This window comes from Bufo bufo, chromosome 9 (assembly GCF_905171765.1).
Source record: "Bufo bufo chromosome 9, aBufBuf1.1, whole genome shotgun sequence".
Taxonomy (NCBI): domain Eukaryota; kingdom Metazoa; phylum Chordata; class Amphibia; order Anura; family Bufonidae; genus Bufo; species Bufo bufo.
The window spans coordinates 10,117,826-10,133,740 of NC_053397.1; positions in this window are offsets into that span (position 1 = coordinate 10,117,826).

Genomic DNA, 15,915 nt, shown 5'->3' on the forward strand with positions numbered 1-15,915 from the left:
ATTCTTGTACATAGAAGCAGTATTATAGTAGTTATATTCTTGTACATAGGAGCAGTATTATAGTAGTTATATTCTTGTACATAGGAGCAGTATTATAGTAGTTATATTCTTGTACATAGAAGCAGTATTATAGTAGTTATATTTTTGTACATAGGAGCAGTATTATAGTAGTTATATTCTTGTACATAGAAGCAGTATAATAGTAGTTATATTCTTGGACATAGGAGCAGTATTATAGTAGTTATATTCTTGTACATAGGAGGCAGTATTATAGTAGTTATATTCTTGTGCATAGGATCAGTATTATAGTAGTTATATTTTTGTACATAGGAGCAGTATTATAGTAGTTATATTCTTGTACATACGGGAAGTATTATAGTAGTTATATTTTTGTACATAGGAGGCAGTATTATAGTAGTTATATTCTTATACATAGGAGCAGTATTATAGTAGTTATATTCTTGTACATAGGAGCAGTATTATAGTAGTTATATTCTTGTACATAGGGGACAGTATTATAGTAGTTATATTCTTGTACATAGGAGACAGTATTATAGTAGTTATATTCTTGTACATAGGAGCAGTATTATAGTAGTTATATTCTTGTATATAGGAGCAGTATTATAGTAGTTATATTCTTGTACATAGGAGGCAGTATTATAGTAGTTATATTCTTGTACATAGGAGCAGTATTATAGTAGTTATATTCTTGTACATAGGAGCAGTATTATAGTAGTTATATTCTTGTACCTAGGAGGCAGTATTATAGTAGTTATATTCTTGTACATAGGAGGCAGTATTATAGTAGTTATATTCTTGTACATAAGAGCAGTATTATAGTAGTTATATTCTTGTACATAGGAGCAGTATTATAGTAGTTATATTCTTAACCATATTTCTTTTTATTGAAAGAAAATTCAAGGCCAGCGCCCACATATGACAATTCAAGAACGGCATTGGAATACAAAATAATGTCAGGTTACATATCACATGTCAGCATTACAAGTTATAATTCTCGCTAGACAGAGACTGATACTCAAGAAAACGGAGAAAGGAAAAGGAAAGTATTGAAAGTTACAATCAGGGGGTATAGGGGGGGGGGGGTGAGGGAATTAGGATAGTAGTTATATTCTTGTACATAGGAGCAGTATTATAGTAGTTATATTCTTGTACATAGGAGGCAGTATTATAATATTTATATTCTTGTACATAGGAGGCAGTATTATAGTAGTTATATTCTTGTACCTAGAAGGCAGTATTATAGTAGTTATATTCTTGTACATAGGAGGCAGTATTATAGTAGTTATATTCTTGTACATATGAGCAGTATTATAGTAGTTATATTCTTGTACATAGGAGCAGTATTACAGGGAGTGCAGAATTATTAGGCAAGTTGTATTTTTGAGGATTAATTTTATTATTGAACAACAACCATGTTCTCAATGAACCCAAAAAACTCATTAATATCAAAGCTGAATATTTTTGGATGTAGTTTTTAGTTTGTTTTTAGTTTTAGCTATTTTAGGGGGATATCTGTGTGTGCAGGTGACTATTACTGTGCATAATTATTAGGCAACTTAACAAAAAACAAATATATACCCATTTCAATTATTTATTTTTACCAGTGAAACCAATATAACATCTCAACATTCACAAATATACATTTCTGACATTCAAAAACAAAACAAAAACAAATCAGTGACCAATATAGCCACCTTTCTTTGCAAGGACACTCAAAAGCCTGCCATCCATGGATTCTGTCAGTGTTTGGATCTGTTCACCATCAACATTGCGTGCAGCAGCAACCACAGCCTCCCAGACACTGTTCAGAGAGGTGTACTGTTTTCCCTCCTTGTAAATCTCACATTTGATGATGGACCACAGGTTCTCAATGGGGTTCAGATCAGGTGAACAAGGAGGCCATGTCATTAGATTTTCTTCTTTTATACCCTTTCTTGCCAGCCACGCTGTGGAGTACTTGGACGCGTGTGATGGAGCATTGTCCTGCATGAAAATCATGTTTTTCTTGAAGGATGCAGACTTCTTCCTGTACCACTGCTTGAAGAAGGTGTCTTCCAGAAACTGGCAGTAGGACTGGGAGTTGAGCTTGACTCCATCCTCAACCCGAAAAGGCCCCACAAGCTCATCTTTGATGATACCAGCCCAAACCAGTACTCCACCTCCACCTTGCTGGCGTCTGAGTCGGACTGGAGCTCTCTGCCCTTTACCAATCCAGCCACGGGCCCATCCATCTGGCCCATCAAGACTCACTCTCATTTCATCAGTCCATAAAACCTTAGAAAAATCAGTCTTGAGATATTTCTTGGCCCAGTCTTGACGTTTCAGCTTGTGTGTCTTGTTCAGTGGTGGTCGTCTTTCAGCCTTTCTTACCTTGGCCATGTCTCTGAGTATTGCACACCTTGTGCTTTTGGGCACTCCAGTGATGTTGCAGCTCTGAAATATGGCCAAACTGGTGGCAAGTGGCATCTTGGCAGCTGCACGCTTGACTTTTCTCAGTTCATGGGCAGTTATTTTGCGCCTTGGTTTTTCCACACGCTTCTTGCGACCCTGTTGACTATTTTGAATGAAACGCTTGATTGTTCGATGATCACGCTTCAGAAGCTTTGCAATTTTAAGAGTGCTGCATCCCTCTGCAAGATATCTCACTATTTTTGACTTTTCTGAGCCTGTCAAGTCCTTCTTTTGACCCATTTTGCCAAAGGAAAGGAAGTTGCCTAATAATTATGCACACCTAATATAGGGTGTTGATGTCATTAGACCACACCCCTTCTCATTACAGAGATGCACATCACCTAATATGCTTAATTGGTAGTAGGCTTTCGAGCCTATACAGCTTGGAGTAAGACAACATGCATAAAGAGGATGATGTGGTCAAAATACTCATTTGCCTAATAATTCTGCACGCAGTGTATAGTAGTTATATTCTTGTACATAGGAGCAGTATTATAGTAGTTATATTCTTGTACATAGGAGCAGTATTATAGTAGTTATATTCTTGTACATAGGAGCAGTATTATAGTAGTAATATTCTTGTACATAGGAGCAGTATTATAGTAGTTATATTCTTGTACATAGGAGCAGTATTATAGCAGTTATATTCCTGTACATAGGGGGCAGTATTATAGTAGTTATATTCTTGTACATAGGAGGCAGTATTATAGCAGTTATATTATTGTACATAGGAGCAGTATTATAGCAGTTATATTCTTGTACATATGAGCAGTATTATAGTAGTTATATTCTTGTACATAGGAGGCAGTATTATAGTAGTTATATTCTTGTACATAGGAGCAGTATTATAGCAGTTATATTATTGTACATAGGAGCAGTATTATAGTAGTTATATTATTGTACATATGAGCAGTATTATAGTAGTTATATTCTTGTACATAAGAGCAGTATTATAGTAGTTATATTCTTGTACATAGGAGCAGTATTATAGTAGTTATATTCTTGTACATAGGAGGCAGTATTATAGTAGTTATATTCTTGTACATAGGAGGCAGTATTATAGTAGTTATATTCTTGTGCATAGGATCAGTATTATAGTAGTTATATTCTTGTGCATAGGATCAGTATTACAGTAGTTATATTCTTGTACATAGGAGCAGTATTATAGTAGTTATATTCTTGTACATACGGGAAGTATTATAGTAGTTATATTTTTGTACATAGGAGGCAGTATTATAGTAGGTATATTCTTGTACATAGGAGCAGTATTATAGTAGTTATATTCTTATACATAGGAGCAGTATTATAGTAGTTATATTCTTGTACATAGGAGGCAGTATTATAGTAGTTATATTCTTGTACATAGGGGACAGTATTATAGCAGTTATATTCTTGTACATAGGAGCAGTATTATAGTAGTTATATTCTTGTACATAGGAGGCAATATTATAGTAGTTATATTCTTGTACATAGGAGCAGTATTAAAGTAGTTATATTCTTGTACATAGGAGGCAGTATTATAGTAGTTATATTCTTGTACATAGGAGCAGTATTATAGTAGTTATATTCTTGTACATAGGAGCAGTATATTTGCAGTTATCTATTAACAGAACAGTAAAAACTGCTAAAGATACAATATGTGCCTATATCTTTTGTAGTCACGCAGATTTCTTTTAATTCCTTTTTGTTATAAATTCCATGATATTTTTTTTAACAGGATTCCATGATTCACTTTGTATCCCAAAATTACTGTTATATCTTAATTTTTTTCCATTTTTAGCTGAACTAACAATTGGCCCCACTCAAAATTGTTTGTACATTATAATCCAATTTGTCTCCTAATATGGCTACAGGAATATTTAGATGATAAATAAATAGATAGATAGATGATAGATAGATAGACACTCTTCAGTACAGATTTTAGATTTCGTCTTGATATTTGGCCTCATCGGTGATTTAATGCAGACTTGGGCATGGACCGATCTGATTGTATTTCCCAAATGAGATGAAAGTTTAATGAGCTATGAAGTCATGAGATGAAGCCAAAATAAAGAGCGCTGCTCCAAAACAATCTCCCCAGTCAGCTTTGAATTGAAGGAATCCGAAAAATATCACAATTGTTACAAATTATTTTTTTCATCTTATATCATATTCCTGGCAACTTCAACAGAACAAAAGAGCCCATTATGGAAATAGCGGAGATGGAGGCGGCCATTACTAGGTAGGGTGGCAGAGCAACAAATTATCGAAATGTTCAGTGCTCTCACCAAACTGTACGAGGACAGACTCACAAGAGCCTCCGAATAAAAATATAGATATACAAATGCAAATGTGACCTTAAAAAGAGTAAAGGGAGGAACTAGGGGCTGACTGTAAGATATGACCGGATGCTCAAAGAGAAGATCTGAGAACAGAAGATGCAAGAAACATCAACAGGAGCAGAGCCAGCGACTCGTCCAGTGATTGTGAGAGTGCTTACCATGAGGACATTGCCGGGCACTGTCAGAAGAATAGCACTGTCTATAAGATAGCACTGTCTGGCACTGTATATGGGGGAGCTCTGGCACTGTCTATAAGATAGCACTGTCTCGCACTGTATATGGGGGATCTCTGGCACTGTCTATAAGATAGCACTGTCTGGTCCTGTATATGGGGGAGCTCTGGCACTGTCTATAAGATAGCACTGTCTCACACTGTATATGGGGGAGCTCTGGCACTGTCTATAAGATAGCACTGTCTGGCACTGTATATGGGGGAGCTCTGGCACTGTCTATAAGATAGCACTGTCTATAAGATAGCACTGTCTCGCACTGTATATGGGGGATCTCTGGCACTGTCTATAAGATAGCACTGTCTGGTCCTGTATATGGGGGAGCTCTGGCACTGTCTATAAGATAGCACTGTCTCACACTGTATATGGGGGAGCTCTGGCACTGTCTATAAGATAGCACTGTCTGCTCCTGTGTATGGGGGAGCTCTGGCACTGTCTATAAGATAGCACTGTCTCGCACTGTATATGGGGGAGCTCTGGCACTGTCTATAAGAAAGCACTGTCTGGCACTGTATATGGGGGAGCTCTGGCACTGTCTATAAGATAGCACTGTCTCGCACTGTATATGGAGGAGCTCTGGCACTGTCTATAAGATAGCACTGTCTCGCACTGTATATGGAGGAGCTCTGGCACTGTCTATAAGATAGCACTGTCTCGCACTGTATATGGGGGAGCTCTGGCACTGTCTATAAGATATCACTGTCTCGCACTGTATATGGGGGAGCTCTGGCACTGTCTATAAGATAGCACTGTCTCGCACTGTATATGGGGGAGCTCTGGCACTGTCTATAAGATAGCACTGTCTGGTCCTGTGTATGGGGGAGCTCTGGCACTGTCTATAAGATAGCACTGTCTATAAGATAGCACTGTCTCGCACTGTATATGGGGGAGCTCTGGCACTGTCTATAAGATAGCATAGTCTGGCACTGTATATGGGGAAGCTCTGGCACTGTCTATAAGATAGCACTGTCTATAAGATAGCACTGTCTCGCACTGTATATGGGGGATCTCTGGCACTGTCTATAAGAAAGCACTGTCTGGCACTGTATATGGGGGAGCTCTGGCACTGTCTATAAGATAGCACTGTCTGGTCCTGTGTATGGGGGAGCTCTGGCACTGTCTATAAGATAGCACTGTCTCGCACTGTATATGGGGGAGCTCTGGCACTGTCTATAAGATAGCACTGTCTGGTCCTGTGTATGGGGGAGCTCTGGCACTGTCTATAAGATAGCACTGTCTCGCACTGTATATGGGGGAGCTCTGGCACTGTCTATAAGATCGCACTGTCTCGCACTGTATATGGGGGATCTCTGGCACTGTCTATAAGATAGCACTGTCTATAAGATAGCACTGTCTCGCACTGTATATGGGGGATCTCTGGCACTGTCTATAAGATAGCATTGTCTGGCACTGTGTATGGGGGAGCTCTGGCACTGTCTATAAGATAGCACTGTCTATAAGATCGCACTGTCTCGCACTGTATATGGGGGATCTCTGGCACTGTCTATAAGATAGCACTGTCTATAAGATCGCACTGTCTCGCACTGTATATGGGGGAGCTCTGGCACTGTCTATAAGATAGCACTATCTCGCACTGTCTCGCACTGTATATGGGGGAGCTCTGGCACTGTTTATAAGATAGCACTGTCTATAAGATAGCACTGTCTATAAGATAGCACTGTCTCGCACTGTATATGGGGGATCTCTGGCACTGTCTATAAGAAAGCACTGTCTAGCACTGTATATGGGGGAGCTCTGGCACTGTCTATAAGATAGCATTGTCTGGCACTGTATATGGGGGAGCTCTGGCACTGTCTATAAGATAGCACTGTCTGGCACTGTATATGGGGGAGCTCTGGCACTGTCTATAAGATAGCACTATCTCGCACTGTATATGGGGGAGCTCTTGCACTGTCTATAAGATAGTACTGTCTGGTCCTGTGTATGGGGGAGCTCTGGCACTGTCTATAAGATAGCACTGTCTCGCACTGTATATGGGGGAGCTCTGGCACTGTCTATAAGATAGCACTGTCTGGCACTGTATATGGAGGAGCTCTGTCTGGCAATGTGTTTGAGAGACCTCTCTCTGGGGTGTCCTTTCTGGAACTGATTATGCGAGAACTCCGGATGGCACTATCTACAATGAAGCATTATTGGGGAGCTCTTGGTAGCACTATCTATAAGATAGCATATCCTGACACTGCTTATGGGGGAACTCTGCAGTGTCTAATTTAGGTAGCACTGTCTGACACTATTTATGGGGTTCTCTGTCTGGCACTGATTATGAGGAAACTCTGGAAAGCACTGCGTGCCCCTATATATTATAGAGCTCTGGCTGTCACTGTTTGTGGGGGAGTTCTGCCTGACAGTGTTTATGGGAAAGCTCTTCCTGGCACTGTTTAGGAGGGAGCTCTGTCCAGTACTGTTATGGGGTACCACTTCCTGGCACAGTTTATAAGGGAGCTCATTGTTTATGGGGGGCACTGGTTAAAACTATCTATAAGGGTAACATTGCCTGACACTGTTAATGGGGACTCTCTGTTGGCACTGTTATTAGCAGTCAGTTATTAGAAACCCTAGCTGGAATGGTTTATTGGCAATATCTGGCACTGTTCATGGGATACCTTTGCGGCACTGTATATGAGGGAGGTTTGGCTGGACATGTATTTTAGGGGTAACACTGGCTGGCACTGTTTCTGGGGCAGCTTTAGCTAGTGCTGTTATTAGGGTACTGCCATGAGGAAATCAGACATATTATCGAGGAGATCTGGCTGGGACTGTTTATAAGGGTGACAAGGGCTAACATTGTGGCACTGTTATAAGGGCTCAATGTTATGGGAACCTCTGTGTGACACTGAGCATGGGGGAGCTGTGGCTGATAGTATTTTGTGAATTCTCTGGCTCGGTTATGGTGGTACACTTGGCTGTCATCAGTTCTGGTTATAAGAGGACTGCTGGCTGACACCGTACAGCAATATTGTGGGTGTGGTCCAAATACTCGGGGGTGGGGCTCGTACATACAATGTTTACTCTCTGCCTTGCACTTTCCTGAATTTTCCCCATTTTCTTTCTATTATTATTACAGTCCAAAAACCTACAACTCCCAACGAGTAATTCTCAGACAGGAGAGATGTTTTAGGTGCTGACATATTTCTCTGCGCTGTAATTGACCCCGGCCGGGAAGGTTCGATTGAACATCTCAGAACATTTGGCTTCACTTAAAAGAAGCGTGGAGACATTTCTCGGTGTAACATCATAAAAACGCGATGTTCTCCTGGAAAGCAATAACTGGAGAAATGATAACAACTCTCATCGGCTGAGCCAGAAAAACAAATGAAAAACCCTTCATAACAAGGAGAACAGCAGGACTCCTGCAGAACAGGGCACAAGGCGCACAGCATGAACAGAACGGAGCCACCGGCCCCTGCAGAGCCAAACTGGGAGGGGAACCAAGGAAAAGATCCAATATCTCTGCGGGGAGACAGAACTATCCTCTGGGATATTACCAGGTTGTATCTGCTCACTGAGAAGCTGGGTGACAACTGATATAACAATAGAGATTATACCACATGGGATTTCACATGGTCCTGGTGGGTCCTATAGAGCAGTTCTCTGTCCTGGCAATATACACCCCCATCACCACCACAAGGGTGCCCATATAGGGCAGAAGGAAAGATACTATAAGAAACTAAAACAGCACCAACCAGTCAGGTGTAAGCATCAGACATTGCCAGGATAAATGTCAGTGAATGGAGACATTCTTCAATATCTACATAATGTATGTTATAGGAGCACTGTGGTTGGCACTGTTATATAAGGGTACTGTGGTTGGCACTGTTATATAAGGGTACTATGGTTAATACTGTTATATGGAAGCTCTGTGGTTGGCACTGTTATATAAGGGTACTGTGGTTGGCACTGTTATATAAGGGTACTGTGGTTGGCACTGTTATATAAGGGTACTATGGTTAATACTCTTATATGGAAGCTCTGTGGTTGGCACAGTTATATAAGGGTACTGTGGGTGGCACTGCTATATGGAAGCACTGTGGTTGGCACTGTTATATGGAAGCACTGTGGTTGGTACTGTTATATGGAAGCACTGTGGTTGGCACTGTTATATGGGAGCACTGTGATTGGCACTGTTATATGGGAGCACTGTAGTTGGCACTGTTATATGGAAGCACTGTGATTGGCACTGTTATATGGAAGCACTATGGTTAATACTGTTATATGGGAGCACTGTGATTGGTACTGTTATATGGAAGCTCTGTGATTGGCACTGTTATATGGAAGCACTATGGTTGGCACCGTTATATGGAAGCACTATGGTTGGCACTGTTATATAGAGGCACTGTGGTTGGTACTGTTATATGGAAGCTCTGTGATTGGCACTGTTATATGGAAGCACTATGGTTGGCACCGTTATATGGAAGCACTATGGTTGGCACTGTTATATAGAAGCACTGTGGTTGGTACTATTATATGGAAGCACTATGGTTGGCACGGTTATATGGAAGCACTGTGGTTGGTACTGTTATATGGAAGCACTATGGTTGGCACCGTTATATGGAAGCACTATGGTTGGCACTGTTATATAGAAGCACTGTGGTTGGTACTGTTATATGGAAGCACTGTGGTTGGCACTGTTATATAGAAGCACTGTGGTTGGTACTATTATATGGAAGCACTATGGTTGGCACGGTTATATGGAAGCACTGTGGTTGGTACTGTTATATGGAAGCACTATGGTTGGCACCGTTATATGGAAGCACTATGGTTGGCACTGTTATATAGAAGCTCTGTGGTTGGTACTGTTATATGGAAGCACTGTGGTTGGCACTGTTATATGGAATTACTGTGGTTGGTACTGTTATATGGAAGCTCTGTGATTGGCACTGTTATATGGAAGCACTGTGGTTGACACTGTTATATGGAAGCACTGTGATTGGCACTGTTATATGGAAGCACTATGGTTGGTACTGTTATATGGAAGCACTATGGTTGGCACCGTTATATGGAAGCACTATGGTTGGCACTGTTATATAGAGGCACTGTGGTTGGTACTGTTATATGGAAGCACTGTGGTTGGCACCGTTATATGGAAGCACTGTGGTTGGCACTGTTATATAGAGGCACTGTGGTTGACACTATTATATGGAAGCACTGTGGTTGGTACAGTTATATGGAAGCACTGTGGTTGGCACTGTTATATGGAATTACTGTGGTTGGCACTGTTATATGGAAGCTCTGTGATTGGCACTGTTATATAAGGGCACTGTGATTGGCACTGTTATATAGGGATGTTGTGGTTGGCACTGTTATATAGAAGCACTGTGGTTGGTACTGTTATATGGGAGCACTGTAGTTAGCACTGTTATATGGAAGCTCTTTGATTGGCACTGTTATATGGAAGCACTGTGGTTGGTACTGTTATATGGAAGCACTGTGATTGGCACTGCTATATGGAAGCACTGTGGTTGGTACTGTTATAAGGAAGCACTGTGATTGGCACTGTTATATGGAAGCACTGTGGTTGGTACTGTTATATGGAAGCACTGTGGTTGGTACTGTTATATGGAAGCTCTGTGGTTGGCACTGTTATATGGAAGCACTGTGGTTGGTACTGTTATATGGGAGCACTATGGTTGGCACTGTTATATGGAAGCACTGTGGTTGGTACTGTTATATGGGAGCACTATGGTTGGCACTGTTATATGGGAGCACTGTAGTTAGCACTGTTATATGGGAGCACTGTGATTGGCACTGTTATATGGAAGCACTGTGGTTGGTACTGTTATATGGAAGCACTGTGGTTGGTACTGTTATATGGAAGCACTGTGATTGGCACTGTTATATGGAAGCACTATGGTTGGCGCTGTTATATGGAAGCACTGTGATTGGCACTGTTATATGGAAGCACTGTGATTGGTACTGTTATATGGAAGCTCTGTGATTGGCACTGTTATATGGAAGCTCTGTGATTGGCACTGTTATATGGAAGCACTGTGGTTGGCACTGTTATATGGAAGCACTGTGGTTGGTACAGTTATATGGAAGCACTGTGGTTGGCACTGTTATATGGAAGCACTGTGGTTGGTACTATTATATGGAAGCACTATGGTTGGCACTGTTATATGGAAGCACTGTGGTTGGTACAGTTATATGGAAGCACTGTGGTTGGTACAGTTATATGGAAGCACTGTGGTTGGCACTGTTATATGGAAGCACTGTGGTTGGTACAGTTATATGGAAGCACTGTGGTTGGCACTGTTATATGGAAGCACTGTGGTTGGTACAGTTATATGGAAGCACTGTGGTTGGCACTGTTATATGGAAGCATAGGGACACTGACATTAAGGGGGCTCTGCAGCTTACACTGTTATAGGTTTACTATGGCTGGTACTGTTATTGATGAGTCATAGCTGGAAATAAAATAGGAGCCTGAGGCTTGTTCTGGTGTGGGAGCACTGTGGAGGTCACTGATATGGGGGCACTGAGGATGTCACTGTTATGGGGGCGCTGTGGATGTCACTGTTATGGGGGCACTGTGGATGTCACTGTTATGGGGGCACTGTGGATGTCACTGTTATGGGGGCGCTGTGGATGTCACTGTTATGGGGGCACTGTGGATGTCACTGTTATGGGGGCACTGTGGATGTCCCTGTTATGTGGCGCTGTAGATGTCACTGTTATGGAGGCACTGGGGATGTCACTGTTATGGGGGCACTGAGGATGTCACTGTTATGGGGGCGCTGTGGATGTCACTGTTATGGGGGCACTGTGGATGTCCCTGTTATGTGGCGCTGTAGATGTCACTGTTATGGAGGCACTGTGGATGTCACTGTTATGGAGGCACTGTGGATGTCACTGTTATGGGGGCACTGTGGATGTCACTGTTATGAGGGCACTGTGGATGTCACTGTTATGGGGGCACTGTGGATGTCACTGTTATGGGGGCGCTGTGGATGTCACTGTTATGGGGGCACTGTGGATGTCACTGTTATGTGGCGGTGTGGATAGCTCTATTATGGGGCACTGTAGATGTCACTGTTATGGGGACACTGTAGATGTCTCTGTTATGGAGGCATTGTGGATGTCACTGTTATGAGGGCGCTGTGGATGTCACTGTTATGGGGGCACTGTGGCTGTCACTGTTATGGGGGCGCTGTGGATGTCACTGTTATGAGGGCACTGTGGATGTCACTGTTATGGGGGCGCTGTAGATGTCACTGTTATAGGGTCACAGTTGATGTCACTGTTATGGGGGCGCTGTAGATAGCTCTGTTATGAGGGCACTGTGGATGTCACTGTTATGGGGGCACTGTGGATGTCACTGTTATGGGGGCACTGTGGATGTCACTGTTATGGGGGCACTGTGGATGTCACTGTTATGAGGGCACTGTGGATGTCACTGTTATGGGGGCACTGTAGATAGCTCTGTTATGAGGGCACTGTGGATGTCACTGTTATGGGGGCACTGTGGATGTCACTGTTATGGGGGCACTGTGGATGTCACTGTTATGAGGGCACTGTGGATGTCACTGTTATGAGGGCACTGTAGATAGCTCTGTTATGAGGGCACTGTGGATGTCACTGTTATAGGGGCACTGTGGATGTCACTGTTATGGGGGCACTGTGGATGTCACTGTTATGGGGGCACTGTGGATGTCACTGTTATAGGGGCACTTAGGATGTCACTGTTATGGGGGCACTGTGGATGTCACTGTTATGGGGGCACTTAGGATGTCCCTCTTATGGGGGCGCTGTAGATAGCTCTGTTATGAATACACTGTGGATGTCCCTGTTATGGGGGCACTGTGGATGTCACTGTTATGAGGGCACTGTGGATGTCACTGTTATGGGGGCGCTGTGGCTGGATAAGGGCTCTGGGCTAAATCCCCCCTTCCCTATCTTTCTTAAATAAACCTGCATAAGCCCCACATCATTGCTGTCTCTGTTGGGGGGTAGCGGTTGGGCCCCGGGCCCCCTCTAATAGTCACAAATATATCCAGACCTGTTTCGTATAAAGTTTCAGTAAATCCCACAGACCCAGAATTTCCGGTTAGTGCCCCCCCTGCAGGCAGTGAGCCTCTGTCGGCCCTCATGTGGAGGGTGAGAAGGCGTTTTTTGAGGCCGGGACGCTTGGCACACGTTCGGCTGCTTTCAGGGTGATGTCATTAACATTTGGTTAAGTAAAAACAACAACAAGCGAGCGGCTCCGACCCATTTATGGAGATTTTTCTATCTTTCAGTTGATCCTGAGTCTTTTCTGCAGATGTTTGATTGATGAATCCCCCAGACCTGATACATGAGACGGGGGTTGGCACCGTCGCTTCATTCACGTCCTCACCTTGTGGGAGGAACTGCGGGCAGAAGAGAGAAACACCCTGAAACATTGTATCCGAGGGCTCTTAAAGGGGCTCTCCCCTGAAAAGTATCCACAGAATAGGGGCTCGTGCACACAAGCGTATATTCTTTGTCCGTGCCCGTTCCGTTTTTTTTTTTGCAGCCCGTATGCGGGATCATTCATTTCAATGGGGGCGCAAAACACATACAGTCGTGTGCATGAGCCCTAGGTGATACAAATCGGATGACAGGGGTCTGACGGCTGATGTTCTTGGGATCGCTGAGGAGAACCCCTTTAAGCCGGCTATACACATTAGATAAATGTCAATTACAGCAGGACTGGCACCATCCATTATGTAAGGGGGCACCCCGACTCTCCCCTGATGGCAGATGGATCAGACATGCTGGGTTTTAACATGCCCAATCCTTTTGTTCCTGCCGCCAGATGAGTCTAGTAGTGGCTTTCTCCCCTCCCCCCATTCCAAGCACATGCATGCACACATGAGCCGAGCATGCATGTCTACAAGGAGACCTGAGGATATAGCTGGCTGACCAGTATCTCATGTGCATGGCCAGCTCTAGATACATCTGTTTTTGGGAAAGCTGGGTGACAGCCAATATGGTTATCTACCAAGCAAGGCAGAGCGTTACCGTATGCCCCTCCATAACTAGAAAAGTTGGGTGATAATAATTTGGATTATACATCCTCCCACCTTTTGCAGCACACTTTACTACAGGCTTGACCGATTTTTCTGTTCATCCTGAGCTGCCTGATTCATGAATGCAATGTTAGACCTACAGTAAAGACTGTCATGTAGGCCTCCTGCACACAAACGTTTGCGGATCCGCAATACACGGGCATTCCTCATCACGGATGCGGACCCATTCACTTCAACGGGTCCGCAAATCCGGAGATGCGGAACGGAAGCACGGAACGTAAACCTACGGGAGCACTACGGAGTGCTTCCGTGGGATTTCGTCCCGTACCTCCGTTCCGCAAAAAGATAGAACATGTCCTATCTTTTTGCGGAACGGGCAGATCACGGACCCATTAAAGTGCATGTGTCCGCGATCCGCTGCGGCTGCCCCACGGTCGGTGTTCATGCATTGCGGCCCGGGGCGCACGCGTTGGTGCGCAGGAGGCCTTATCCAGACAGATCTTTAGGAGAAGATGATATCTGCATGTAGCAGGGCAGCCAAATGCCATTCAGGATCTGCGGAAAGTGATCCCACATGAGCCCTAAATGGCAGCATAAAGCTGTGGTCCTGCTGAGCTCCAGCACTCGTGTCCCATCAGCTGACAGACAGAACCTTGGCTTCCTGCACCAGAGAGGACACGCCCTGGAATAAATATTTATTGGTAGCCAGAGCGTCGTACACAAAATGTGCAGTGAAGTCAGCGGAGTCCATGGCCGGGGGAAGGGAGGGTTGTGTTCTGCTCATCTGTCATCAGGGACTATGTAACCAAATGTGTCCTTAATAATATAATCCAGAGGCTGCAGGCACTGACCTAATAATGAGCGAGGGCGAATGAGGCGACATCCGCGCCCTGCCCTGAGGCATCGCACCTCTCTGCCTCCCGCCATCGTATGACACGCTCCTCCGTGTGGCTCCTCCGTGTGGCTCCTTTTCTCTCACCAATCAGTTATTGCTCCCTGGAAACCATCAACAAGCTGCCATTGATGGATCTGTTATTCTTAGTTATAGTTATGTCCGGCTGCAAACAGACTGTAGGTCAGATAGGTCATTAATATCCCCAGGGCACGTATCCGATGTTCTATTTGGCGTATTCACATGCGCACCTTTATATTTGCTCTCATTTTATGATTCTCTCCTGTGTTTGGCTTCAGAAACTGCAGGAAAAAAAAAAAAACTGAACAAATCCTGATCAAAACCTGCAGGTGTGAATACATCCCTTCAGTTTTCCTGTGTTACATCTTAGGCCTCATGCACACGGCCGCTGTTTTGGTGTGCGGCTCTGGCGCAGACCCATTCACTTCAATGGGGCCGCAAAAGATGCGGACAGCACTCCGTGTGCTGTTCGCATCCGTTGCTCCGTTCCGCGGCCCCGCAAAAAAAATATAACATGTCCTATTCTTGTCCGCAAAACGGACAAGAATAGGCAGTTACATCAATGGCCGCCCGTTCCGCAAATTGCGGAAGGCACACGGACGGCTTCCGTTTTTTGCAGATCCGCGGTTTGCGGACCGCAGAAAACAGCACGGTCGTGTGCATGTAGCCTTATTTACACGTCAGTGTTTGATCAGTGATTGTGAGCCAAAATCAGGGTTGGAGCCTCCACAGAGATAGGGCTCATGCACACGACTGTGCCGTTTTTTGCAGTCCGCAAATTGCAGATCAGCAAAAAACGGATGCCCCCCCATGTGCCTTCCGCAATTTGCGGAACGGAACAGGAGGCCCATTATAGAGATGCCTATTCTTGTCCGCAAAATGGACAATAATAGGACATGCCTCATAATTTTTGCGGGGTCACAGAGTGCTGTCCGCATCTTTTGCGGACCCATTAAAATGAATGGTTCCGT